The following is a 14,681-nucleotide window of genomic DNA, read 5'->3' on the forward strand; positions in this document are numbered from 1 at the left end:
TTCAGTGCTTGTAGGATTTTGCTCGCCCCTGCTGCCTGTTTTCCTCCCCCTCGACTCCTCAGATCTACATGGTTCGACGGTATCTTTCCAGTCGCTCTCCTTCAGTGAACTGTGCAGTTGTAACAGAGTATAAAATTTTGTATATTCATATAGCCACGCATAACGCCGCGAGACTACAACGCACCACACTCGACATTTACAGCCCCTTTTTCCCCTCGGGTTCGGCTCCGTCTCAGACCGAGCCCCGGCGCCTCCGCCAGCGAGTCCCTCCTTCTGACTGCTCATTGTCGACAGCTCCGTCACCCTCTCGCAGAGCCGTGCACTTGGCTAAGTGAAGACGCCTGACCGGTTAGAAGAAACTCACATTAGGATCTTATGATGGATAGGCAAAAGAAGAGGAGTCCAGAAAGGAGCAAAAAGTGTTGGTCCAGTGCAAAAGAAAGGTGAATCACTGGGCAACTTGGTCGTCTTTTGCATGAGTAGAGCCATCGAAGTATCTTGATCAGAACTTGTCCGAACTCACCAAGAGGAAAGAGGGTGGAAGCACAGGTTCAAAGCTGATGGAAACTAGGTTTTTGATTAATTTTAAAGAATGGGGGCCGGGTGTTTTGGGTCTGTACAGAGTACTGGTTGGGCATTTTGGAGGGGGGGGAGGTGGTGGTTAAATTGCAATACTGCTATTATTCCTGTCTGTTATTATTGTTTGTTTGCTTTTGCTTGCTTGAAACAAGGGTTTGCCCAGAAGTGCCATGTCGAGCATCAGACTTTAGCGGTGATCCAAAACGTGAACCACCGTTGGCCACACAGACTGTTCAAAGCAGCAGGTACTAGAACGACACGATCAAAAGCGCCGTAAAAACCTCACCTCAGTGTTCCTTCCTTCAGACCATCGTATTTGCCAATCACCGCTGGGGTATTTACATTGGTGCTGCTACACAGCCCGGTCGCTCCCATCTCTCTGAACTTTCTGCAGACGTCCTTCTGTTGCTGTCAGATCACCAAGTGGCTGTTTGCATGTTGTAAGCAAAGGAAACAGATTCTATATAGATACTATATATACATAGATATGTTTTTTTTTTTCTCCCTCAACGTGTATTGGAATACATATAGATCCAATACAAGAAAAGAAGTTACACACATGTTGAAAGACTTGCCGTCATCCATCCAAGTAAACACACATCCAGTTCATCCACGACACACTATGCAAAACAGAAAATTGTGGAAAAAACCTAAAGAATCACATTTTTATCCTGCTGACAACGACTTTTAACCTTCTAGATATAAATGATGCTATTGTGTTATACTATGAAAGGCCTTTTTTTTTATGTTTTTACCCGTATGATTTTCGTAGCTGAGAAAATCAATCCTTAAACTTCTGTTGAGCTTTGTAAATGATCAAACAAACACCGGTGTGAAAATTTAACCATTTACTCATCTTGCATATTTGTCTGTTGCCCAGTAGAGAAAAAAAAGTTTAAAAAGAAGAAAAAAAGTATATAAAATATAAAAAGTAAAAAAAAAAAAGAAGAAGAAGTAATAGTAAAGTTGATGTACTCTCTGCTTGTGTATAGTGAATGTTCCTCAGTCGCTGGGTGCGTGAGCTGTGACTGGCTCAAACCGGTCCACTGTGTCCGTACAGATCTGTTCATGACTTTTTTGTACACCTGCTAATCATTGTTGCAGTGATAATAGTGGTTCTTATGATTTCATCAAACTGGTAATGTGTTTTGTTAAGAAGTCACAAATAAAGTTTTTATCTTAAATATCTTACAACTTGTTACCTGTTTGTTAGCCATTACATTTTACAGATGCAATTTACATTAGATTGAAAACATAGTTAGGTACATATCAACTTCTGAGGTTTTTAGGACTGTTCCACAAACAGTATTTGGACTTGTCCCTGATAAAAAAAAAAAGGTATTTATAGACAGGGCATCTTTTCCAGAAATGTCTGTCTGTCAAAAGGTAATTAGCCACAAATGTTATAGCAAGTAACCAAGGCCTGTTCAAAGAAATGAAAAGCAGACACTAAAAAAAACACAGTCATATACCAAGCCAAAGATAGGTCTGATGTGCTTTGTGTCTGATGTGCAACAAATCATCGTGTCTTTGAAAACAAGTAGCAAAAGAGATCCTACATTGGGGTCCACAAGGCGTTGGGGTCTTCAGTCGCTGCTCTGCATACGTCCACCCAAGCAGACTGGAAATACTGCTTCTTAAAACGTTTTTTAAAATGAAGATGGAAGCCTTTTTGTCTTCCGGCTTTATGTTATGAGTGGCTAGTTCTGTATCTGTACAAATTTGGATCAGATGACATGCTAATGCAGCAAATCAGAAGGGTCATATTCTAACAAATGAACACATCTTCTAATCATCAATTCTGGATTTTCTAATCAATTTGATGGTACTTTAAAATATAAAATATATGGAGCCCAATAAATAAACAATAAACTGTGTCATTAACTGAAATAATAATAGCGTTACCTCAAGCACGCATAATTATATAAATAGTTAATCATTATATGATGATCATCTTTTATGCCAATAGAGGCTCAGGTACTTCTGGTGGGACTTTGCAGGGGTGTTGTACAAGGCCACCATCATGTCAGCAAGGTCAGCTCCTCCCACATGGACATTTTACTATGACACAATGTTTGGACAGGGAAAAGCAACACTTCCTCTCTCCTCTCTGCAGAAATGCCTGACTTCCTTTAGAGGGCTGATTGCAGCACAAGGGTTAGCTAAGCTAAGGTGACAACTTTGTCAGCCCACTTTACAACAGCCCCTTCTGCTTCATTATCCACCCTGTAGCCATAGCTGCCCCCTTCGTTGCCTCAGCAGAGCATCCTCAAGCGTGCATCCCTTAAGCTGTTCTTGCTGATGGTTCCCAGACTTCGCATACCAAGGGACTCCTACAGATGCACAATGAGTGGGAAGGAAGTGAAAAAAAATGGTCAAAGTAGACGACACGCTGATGGAATGTTGATGGTCTTGCACAGTTGAATGTGAAACATTGGCTCCAACTCCAAGTTCTATCGCTGGACCCTGGTCTGTGACATATGTGTTCTTTCTGGTGTATGTCAGGAAGTCATACACTATCCCAAAAACGCATTGAGTATGACCATGTCAGACCATGTCAGGCTAACTGCAGTAGTTATTAACATGCCTTCAAGTTTGAACCAAAACTTTTGAATAATGCACATTGACCAAATTTTTACCCCTAATCTGGCAACATATCTCAGGGGATGCAAGCATTTCGAAAGCTGCTAAGTAACACCAAAAACACAGTTGGAACACATTTTCTTCATCATTATGTTTAAACAGATGTCCTGATAAATTTTAGGAATTTAAATTGTTGTTTCATTGAAAACAGATATAACGAATATATGATTACTCACCTCCAAGGAAGCAGGTTCTCCATCGCTGGCGGCCATGATTTTTTTCTGATCAGGCTGATTAAATATTGCAAGGTAACCTAAACCAAATCCTATGATCTATATGCTAATAATAGACAAGACTTTTAATAAATGATAAATAGCATGGCTAACACAAGAGGTCCTGGAATTTTCGTATTTGAATGCGAACGGCGGAATTTCTGAATTACAGGTCGAAAAAATGAACTGGAGTTACAAAATCCAAGAAACTCAGAGTGCTCTCACCAGTCTCAGCCTCAAAATCCATGATGACTCACATGAATACAACACATAGTAACAGCTGCAGTGATGAACTCTTTTATAAGTACTTGAGGTGGGTATTATTTTATAAAACAGTAAAATCCCTTCAAGTATATCAAATATTTTTCATATAACAATTTGATGCACTATACCATTAACCTGTGCTGGTCCTTTCAACTCCAGATAATGACAAATACATTCTTCCAATGTAGAATGAACGCAATGAATATCGAAAACAGCAGCTTTGTGTAATGAATGATTAGATTGAACCCGATATTCACCCGGACACGGAATAACGTTCAAAAGGTTTATTAATAAAGGGGAAGGCCAAAACAGAAAACAGAGCCTATGAATGGAGCAATCCAAGGGGGAAAAGAAATGACAAACTTAACCAAGACCAAGCGAAGGTTAAAGGAGGGGCGGCAGAGCTCCAGCAACAGTTCAGGCAAACAGACAGTCCAGTCCACAGGTAACTGGTCAGATCCCAGAAGCCAGAAAGGGTTCCTCTGACAGGCTAAGCGTCCAAAGCCAAATTAATGCGGCTTCAGGCAGGCAGGCAGAGTTGAAGAGGGCTCAGCAAGCTCGGAGACAAAAAAAAAAGACAGAGAGCTGGTCGAGCAACAAAAACAGGCTCATAAACAAAAGAGCTGGAGGACTCTTACCGGCAGGGTGAGTAGAGACGTTCTGGCAACAAACAAACAACAAAGGCTGGCTTAAATAGGAGAACGGAACAGGTGAGCAGGGCGGGACCAATTAACCAAAACAGATGAAAGCAATTAAAGGAACACACAGACTAATAAAGAATAAACCTAAGATAGAAAGTAAGACAAAGACTAACGAACACAAGGTGACATGAAAAAATAATAAAGACCAGATAACTTAAAAAAAGACTAAGCATAAATCCAAAACAATACAAAACAGAAATAAATCCTAAGACAGAAAAGTTGGCGAAATGAAAAAACAACCTAAACCACAACAGAACATTACACTTTGAAAGGAGAATTATTTTTGCTTCTGTTTCAGTTCAGGTATTATAAGGTTTTCCAGATATCACCAACACAATTTGGAATATCTAAATACCTATCTTTTGGTGGAAGAAAAGGTGTCCAGACTAATATGGCCCTATTAAGAAAGAAGTAATTGTCCCCCTAAACCTAAGAGCTGATTGCGGCACCCTACGGAGAAATAACTACCATTAAATATGTGTAATAACTGGAAATTGTTCATCACCTTTACATAATTGTTTTATTATGCCGCACTAGAGGGTTATTGAGCATTAAAAAGACTTGTACCAGCGTTTCAATTGGACTTAAGTTTGGACTTTAACTAGGCCACTCCAAAACCTAAACACAGTAGTGCTTATGATGGCACTTCTTTAGGATTTCCAGGTAGACAGCAGAAGTCATTTTCCATCAGTTATGGTGAGTCGCCAACTGTTGAAGCAGCAAGAAGATCCAAATCCATCACGTTACCATCACTATATTGGACTTTTTGGTCTATTTCATATTGTGGCTGACAATAATTGATCCATGGTGTAACTAGCAGATTATGTGTTCATATGTTTTGGATAGCTTTATTATCTTAATAATTTTTTATTTTTTTAGCATTTGCTCTGGTTATGTTTTTTCAGGTATTAAAATTTGTCTAGTTATCTAAAAATGCAAGTGTGACCAAAAAAGGGGCACCTTTTCCCCCCCCAAGCACAGGATGTCTAAGGGTCTGCATTTCCTGTCTCCAGTTGCACTGCAGTCATATCCGGCTTTGCTCTTGGCCTAGTTTTTTGAGTTTTGTAAAAAATATCTCATGTTTTTTTTGAAGAAAACATATACTAGGATAGTGGAAATATCGCTTACTTGTGTAATTCAATGAAATATTATAAGTGTTATGATTAAAGATGAAAATGTGTGTAAGTGGTAACCAAGACAAATCTTTCTGAACAGATGTTTTCAGTCTGTTATTTAAACCTGAAACTTTCTATTGTTGTGCAATCAACCCCCCTCCAGATGTCAATGGGGAAGTTCCAACAAATACTTGATTTGGAGCCAAAACAGCCACGTTATGTAACTGATAGCTGAAAAAGAAAAGCAGACTTTTGTCCTGGCTTCAACTCAATCAAATCAGGGTTTTAAAAAAAGGGTGAGACAAATCTCATTCTATTGCTCACAGACTCACTATCAAGTAAAACATGAACATGAAAAGTTTTTTTTAGGTTTATTTTGTTATTGAAGAGTGCTTATGATAATGATCAATTCCTTCGGTTTTGCCAAATGAAAAACAAAGTATTTTCCTGTTTTCTCAATGCAGTGAAGTAACACAAGTGTTTATCACAAGCACACAGGTTTAAAATTTTGGAGAGATTCAAACAAGGTTAGACTCTAGCATATGGAGCATTTGCACTCTGCCATGAAAAAAGACTTTAGTTCTTGTCTATAAAGGATGTCTATAGCAAGGGCTCCATCTGTCTTCAAACTTAAGAAATGTCTGAGAAACGGCCTCCTTTCTGAGAGCTCATCTATCTCTCCAACAGTGACACCTGCTGATGGAAAATAAGACTGTTTATATCTTCGGCTTGGTAGTAAGACCAAAACACAAAGAAAACATGTATAGATCGAATTGCAAAACTATGCATACCCTTTGGACTTCTTTACAAGTTGCAGTCCAACACCTCACTTTATTCTATGCATTGATTTGTATGGAAATCGGTTCATTCTGAATAAAACCACCGTGGTTGGAACAAATAATACAACAAACCAACAGAAGCAGTGGATAATTGTGAAGTGGAAGGAAAAATATGCAGTTTTGAAACTTTTTTTTTTTTTTTTTTTACAAAAAAGGCACAGATATGTTACTGTAATACCCGCTCAGGCAATACCTTATAGAAAACACTTTTCCCTGGTGTCAGGGTTGCAGAACTCTTTGGAGTAGATCTCAACCAGCTTAGCACATCTACTGACAAAAAAATTTGTGAAATAGTCAAAACTCTGTCAGGCTGCACAATGATGGTTTCTAAACACCAATTTTCAAGTCTGCTCACAGAGTTCAAGGTAAAATTTGACTGAACTATTTAAACAGTTGAATATAATTTAATTTAAACCGTTGTTGTTTTGGCTGTAAATTCAGGTTTGCTGTTCTGTTGGAAACGGCGCCTGCATCCTGATCTCAACTCTAACAACCTCTAACAGGTTTTCTTCCTGCCATAACCTGCACCTGCATCTATCTTCCCATTAACTCTGACCAGCCTCATGTACCTGCTGAAGCATGATCCTGACTCCTGCATGTTTCGCCAAGTGGATGGTGTGTTGGGGGGAAAAAAGCACTTTGTATGTACCGACTAAAAGCTTGTTCCTATCTTACCAGAGTACCTTCTTCCAGATATTTACTGTGACTTTAACAGCAGGTCTTCTTATTTTCAAAAATAGATTTCCCATTGCCACACTTTCAAAAAAGGGCAGATTTTTCAATTTAAATCAAATTTTATCTATATACCCCCAATTCATGATACATGTCATCTCAAGGCACTTTCAAAAGTCAAATTCAATCAGATTAAACAGATTGGATCAGATTATACTGATTGGATCAGATTATACAGATTGGTCAAAAAATGTCCTGTCTAAGGAAACCCAGGAGATTGCATCGAGTCTTGACAAGCAGCATTCACTCCTCATGAAAGAGCGTAGAGCTACATGGACAGTCTGCATTGTTGATGGATTTGCAACAATCCCTCACAACAAATAGCTATTTACAAATGAGTTTTCTGCTGAAAGCAGTTTATTATGCTGGTCTTTGTTTAAAAGCATAAGATTAAATGAGACTGCTTAAAACTGTGCACGACACCTTCATATAACTTTCCTTTTTCACTTATATACTAGCAAAATACATCCTGCTTTAAAATCTTTCGATTAGAAAACAAATCCGTTGTAGAGATCCCGGCACAGAATAACAGAGCAGCTGAATGACAGCAGCAACAGACAGTGATAAAACCATGTTGATGATGCTCTGCCCCTTAGTGGCCGCTTTGTCAAATTGCAGCACTTAAATACATACAATCCTGCTCTTTTATATTTTAAACAGCAGTGGCAGAAGAGGCCTTTGAACCTACCAGGTTTTGCTGGTATTGTGCATAATTTCATCCTCCTGGACCATTAAAACCGTGTTGCTTGATTTTGGAAATTTTGAGAATAAAGTCGCATTTTGGTAAGACCTGTAACAAAAAAGTGCAGTAAATACTCAATCTTTTTAGCACATCAGCATCAAATCATCTAGCAACCCTCAGGGGGTACCAACCACCACTTTGGGAATGCCTGAACTAAGGGATGCAAATGAGGAAATGTCCAGATAATGCTACTCGGACAGATGAACTTTATTTAACGTTAATCTAAATAATTATGAAGGACAGGATGTTCTGACGACGTGGAATTTTACCAGTGGTGTGCACCCTTGAACTTCAACTGAACACTCAGAGATTTCTCTTTGTGTGAAGAACATAGAGATTATTGTGGATTCCCAGAGAAGGTGCGATGCATGTCAGAGACAGAGGCGACGTTAGTGGAACACACTAGAAATACATCAGTGTATGATTTGACCTGTGGCTAACAAAGGTTTAGTATGAAGATGGCTTGAATTGATTCAGCGTAAAAGCAGGCTTGCTTTTATGTATCATTAATTATTTAATCTGACTCCACAAGTAGACGTAATTAACAGAAAAACAGCAAGTCTGTAAAAAAAAAAAAAAAAAAAACAGATCGTCAGCAGATGCAAAGCTGGTGCTCTGTGACCATGTCCACCGGTGTTGGTGTGCAGGTGCGGACCGGTCCCTATTTCCACTGTTTCATAATTAACCTGAAAAACCGCTGCTCTCAGCTCCACCTGGTCCCCTCGTTCGCAGCCTTACTGCCACTATAACTGCGGCTACGAAGCATCCCTCTTCACAAGGAGCCACACACTCCATAAGCCAAGTGAGAAGAAACGAAAGACACTGCTGATACGGTGGAAGAATGTTTAAGAAATGCATGAATGAATAATGAATTCACAGCAGACACAGGGAATTTTTGCAGTCCCAGTAAAAGCAGTGTTCAAGGCATTCTCGCTGATATCTTGTTATGTAACCCACAACCCAGCAGCTACGAGGTGGTATTCTTCCCAGAAAGTCAGCCTTGTGCTCCCCGGGGAGCAGGGAATACAATTTAAGAGCAGCCTACAAAACGCAGCACCATCAGTCAGCTCACAGACCTATTTAATAGCAGTGTGAGTAGACTGATGTGTGTGTGTGTACAGTGTTGGAGGCCCCCTGTTATTTCAGTATATTATATAAATGCTGCAGTTTTACTTGTCACAATAACAGGTCCAGAGAACGTTGCATGACACGTACGGTTTGTCGGCGATTTTAAGGCGATGCCGCAGTGAGAGCAGGTTGCTGAGCTCAACTTCTCTACAATTTCATTTCAGGTTATTTAGGCCGAAATGAATAATAATAAAAAAATAAAAAAAACATCTTAAAGTGTTTCCTCCTGGATCTCAGAAAGCAGTTACAGCTAAAGCTTGCAAAATTGTTTAAGCAACGTATTCACAGTAAATTGAGTATCACCAAGTTTTTGACAATTTTGGTCGCTCTTCATGAGGGGAGCGCTACAGTGTTTTTGTCTTGTCAAGAAAAGTGGAACACAGGGCATAGATTTGATGGATGCAGGGAAGATTTCTGTTTGGAATTTGCATTTGTCTGCTAAATTTTGGTTAAGATAAGACAAGACAAGACAAGATAAGATAAGATAAGATAAGATAAGATAAGATAAGATAAGATAGACTTTACTGATCTCACAGTGGAGAAATTCACCTGTCACATTGGCTCAATAATCAAAAGAAGGTGCTAAAAGGAGGAAAAGGTGCATAAGGTAGTGTGTCCACATATATACAGTGGATCGAAAACAATAAAAATAAAAAAGGAAATAAAGCACAGATTTAGATTTAGATTTGCTAGTTAGATTTGTTGAGTGCGCTTGGCTTTCCTGCCAAAATCAGAAAGTAGTTAGGTCAAGTTGCCCAAGTTTTATTAACTGGTCTTCTGCCTTTTTGTACTTGTTATTTCAGCATTATTTAATAAAAATAAAATTGTATGTATTACTGATGAGGGTGTTTTTTTTTTTTAGACTTGCATGTTTACGTGCCTTTCAAAGGTATTCCGCTTAAATTTCTTCTCCTTTTTCCAGCAAATGTCCTTGTACTGAAACAAACTGTCATGCTCTGGAGGACTGAGAATCTCCACTGGCCTGTTGTGTTTCATTGCATGAGGTTGTTGCGTTCACATTAATGTTGAGTGTTGGTTGCCTGCCATACCTGGTTGCATGAAGACCAAAAAGGTTCAATTTTGGTCTCATCTGACCAGAGCACCTTCTTTCATATGTTTACTGTTCATGGCTAGTGCTGTAAACCGCTGTAGACTTATTGTGTATTATTACTTTCAACAATAATGTTCTTTGTGCCCGTTTTCCATAAAGACCAGGGGCCTAATTCACAGATTCTCAGAGTCCTCTCAGAAAACTCATAGCTTAGCCTAAACATTCCTACCTTGGAGTCTTATCTTACGCGTGATTAAGGAGATGACAGAAATTTTTATGTTAGTGAGGAGGTGTGGTTGACCCCGTTGATAGGTTTCTAGTTAACAAAATCGGAGAAATCGGGATTATAACATGGCGACGGGCAGGAAAGCTGTTGTAGAACCTCTTATAAAGGTTTAAAGCTGATTTTTCTTTACATGCAAACACCATTTTTGATTTGTTCGCTTCAGAGTTGCAGCCACTTGATTTTAAACTCACTGTTACAACTCTGTCTGGTAAAATCAACATATTTTCATCAAAACTTGCTGTTGTTGATATGAAGGGTTGCAATATTGTATCAGAAAATCGTCCTTAAAAAATTTCTCCAACTTCCGAGAGGGAAGTCTGACTTTAGAGGAGGGTGGGGTGGGGGGTGAGGAGGGTGTTGGTGGGTGGATTCTTTCGACACGAAAGTCAGAATTTCTGAGTTCCGACTGCACCTGGAATGCAGCATTATTTTCATCCTCATCATTGTTTTGAGTTTCTTATGTTTACTCGCCATCCTAGTCATTTTACTACTTCATCTATTTGATATTAATCTCATAATTTAATTTGGATTACCTGCTTTTACAAAGTGGTTGGATTGGACAAAATGACCAACATAAAATGGAATAAAAAGAAAGAAAACTGAACAGGGCAGAGGAGCAGTGCCTCTCTCTGCACAGCTCTGAGAGGAGAATATTCAATTCAATTCAATTCAATTTTATTTATATAGCGCCAATTCATGAAACATGTCATCTCAAGGCACTTTACAAAGTCATATTCAATCATATTATGCAGATTGGTCAAAAATTTCCTATATAAGGGAACCAGTTGATTGCATCAAAGTCCCGACAAGCGTAGAGCCACAGGAAGAGTTGTCTGCATTGTCCATGGCTTTGCAGCAATCCCTCATACTGAGCAAGCATGAAGCGACAGTGGGAAGAAAAACTCCCCATTAACGGGAAGGAAAACCTCCAGCAGAACCGGGCTCAGTATGAACGGTCATCTGCCTCGACCGACTGGGGGTTACAGAAGACAGAGCAGAGACACAACAAAAGAGACAAAAAAGCACAGAAGCACACATTGATCCAGTAATCTGTTCTACATTAAATGGTAATAGCGGGTGATCTGTCTTCTCTGGATGATGTCAAAGCTAACAGAATGCCAGACCAAAAAGTTCAAAGCTGAAATGACAATAGTCATTTCAATGCAATGCAATGCAAAACTGGAGAACAGTAGAAATCAGTAGAGTGAGAAAAATAGGCCCTGATGTCCTCCAGCAGCCTAAGCCCATAGCAGCACAACTATAGAGGTAGCTCAGGGTAACATGAGCCACTCTAACTATAAGCTTTTTTAAAACGGAAAGTTTTAAGATTAGTCTTAAAAGTAGAATAGAGGAATGTTCAAAGGTAAATTGGTCCCGGGATCATGGTGCGAAGAGGCGGTCTTTAAAGCGCATTGCTGAGCGATCAATGTGTCTTTTGCTCTGTGCATCTTTTTCTCCGCTGTTATGTACCAGCCTGGAAAGTGAGAAGTGCTGCATCAGTCAAAAGCCAGAGTGGAGATGGCATCACACAAGCAAATTTCCAGATGACCATTTAGGCTATGGATGCTGACATCATCATGTACAGTACAGCAAATACTTTCTTGCCTATTTTTTTTATCTTCCCTCTATGTATATAGAGCATATATTATTGTACTTGATCTTGTCTAGAGTGTGTATTTATACATATATGTATTTTATCTTTTCTGCCACTTTTTTCCAATCCTTTTAAAATGTTTATTATTGAGAGAATTTTTCAGTCTGTTAATAATGAACTTTCTCTGTAATATACTGTTTGTACACTTTTCCACTTTTTATTCATGATCCAAATCCAAATATTTATTTATCCTTAATAAAAATTAGGCTACTAGAGGTTACTTTAACCCATCTTCCGGCCGAAACGTATTAATTTCCCTCTATGGAGATGATAAAGGTTATCTTATCTATATATTAATAATTTTATTATTGTATAAGTTTGTGTGCTAGTTTCTGTCACTGTTTAGGTGGTGGATCAGCCAATCAGCTCTCTCTGTTTCCACCATCGTCCCTCCTTAAGACACTCTGGGCTCACTAAAAGTCCTCCTCACTTCTCCTAACACTGTTTCCCTTTAGGAGTTCTCTTAAGGCCTAGGATGCTTTGTGAATAACTTTCATCTTATGGAGGTAAAATTCTAAGAAAAATCTTAAAATTTGAGAAACTAAGATTTTTTTTTTTTTTTAAATTACGTCATTAAAATCTACTTTTACTCTTGGGATTCTATGTGTATATGGGCACAGATTTATAGAACGAATGACTAATAGTTATTTTAAAAGATTCCGCTACCTGAGCTTTGGATCTCTGCAGCTCTCCTAGAGTTAACATGGGCCTCTTAGATGTTCTTCTAATTAATGCTGCCCTAGCTCGCCATGTCAGTTAATGTGGGTGGGCTTTATCTATGCAGTTATCAAATAGTTGCTTACATCAGTGGTCTCAAACTCCAGTCCTTAGGAGCCCATGTTCTGCAACTTTTAGGTGCATCTCTACTTTGAAACACCTGACTCCAATATCAGCTCATTAGCAAAGCTCTGCAGAGCTTGACTCCATGCTAGTGAAGCCATTAAGCCATTTGATTCAGGTTTGTAGCGCAAGGGACACATTTAAAAGTTGTAGGACTGTGTCATGAATCAGAAACAGAGGACCCTGAATTCAGCCAGACAAGCAAAAGGTTGTAATAAAAAAAAAGTATGATTTATTAACAGAGCAAAAACAGGCAGAAAACCAAAAAGGGCACCAAGCCAAAAAGCTAGGAGGCAGTGACCAAAAAAACTCAAACAGTCCACAGCCAACAACCTAAAATAAACTGGACAGAAGTCAGGCTGGTCTAATAAAACAAAGTGAGCAGAACAGGTCAAATAATTAAGGTAAAAACTAACAGAATCAGGTAGGGTTTCCGGCAGACAGGCAAAACATAAAAACTGGCAGGATCTGACTTACCCCAGGCAGGGAAAAACACACACAATGATCAGGCAGAGTGCAAGGAACAGAGGCAGGAATAAGTAGGGGAGTGAGCAGGTGAACGGAATCAAACTAATTAGACTAGGAGGAGCTGATCAGGGAAGTGGCTGGAGGTGGAACTGAACTACTGACATGTGAAAACAGGTTAAACTAAAAAAACAGCTCAAGAACCAATCTGAAACACAAAATAAATGACAAGACCCAACCTAAGATGGAACTCAAACCAAGACTGAAACAGGACACAAGCTAAAATAGAAAACAAGAACCTAAAAACAGAAATTAAAACTAAGGCAGGAACTCAAACTATGACAGGACTGTGAGTCGTTTAAAGCTTCGGATGCTGTTTTACAACCTACCCCTACTTTAAACGTGTCCACAACTTTCTCCTTGACCTGTCTGTTGTGGTCCTTGGTCCGTACGATGCTGTTTGTTCTCCAATGTTCTCTAACAAACCTCTGAAGCCTCCCCAGAACAGCTGGATTACACTAATGTTAAATTAACTGACATGATGACTTCTAAAGGTGATTGTTTCTATATGTGCCAGAGTAAAGGGGATGAATACATCATCACACTTTACAGATTTTTCTTTGTGGTATTAATGTGATTTACTATGGAAAATTTCAAAGGATGTGAATACTTCTGTAAAGGGTGTAAATATTTTTGCATTGCATTGCACTGCACAGCGTACAGTGTAATGTGTACAGTGTTATTTTGCAAAGAAATGCCATAGTCAAGTGTCCCAAATATAAATAGATAAAATAAATTAAAAAAAATAGAATTGTTGGTTAAATACACGTTAATTTCATGCTTACATTCAGATCAGAGGGTCAATTCACAACAAATGTCATCTGACGGTAGTGTGAAGAAAAAGTAAACAGAACTTTTTTTTATTTTTTTTTCAAATCCAACTGAATCCATTTAACTTCAGTTCTGCACAGAACTATTTATTTTAATTATAAGCTGAATATCTTAAAAACTCTGATTTGGAATCCTGAAATTAATTTGGGTTTAATGCCTTTAAATTTGTTTTTTTATCTGTTATTCAGTTGCATAGCTGCAGAGTAGAGAGAAATGTTCAGTAACACACTCAAACATGAAAAGCGTGTAGGAAATGGCCCAATAACTGGTCATACTTTCTTAATGTTTTATGCTTCAATCACTGTAGTCACGCATATTTTGTTATCCTGCTGGTGATGGAGTGCACAATACCAAAATGTAATAAATGTCACTACAATTGCTGCCAAATGATGACGGCCCAGGAAAACCTAACCGTGTTGTTGTACCAGTAATAACAGAAAAACGAGCTTCATCCATATGTATGTCAAATAAATGACCACTGCCACATAGTGTCCATCCAGTGATGCTATTTTCATATTTTTCTTCAGAGTGTTGCGTGT

Source organism: Fundulus heteroclitus, chromosome 11 (genome assembly GCF_011125445.2).
Source record: "Fundulus heteroclitus isolate FHET01 chromosome 11, MU-UCD_Fhet_4.1, whole genome shotgun sequence".
Classification (NCBI taxonomy): Eukaryota; Metazoa; Chordata; class Actinopteri; order Cyprinodontiformes; family Fundulidae; genus Fundulus; species Fundulus heteroclitus.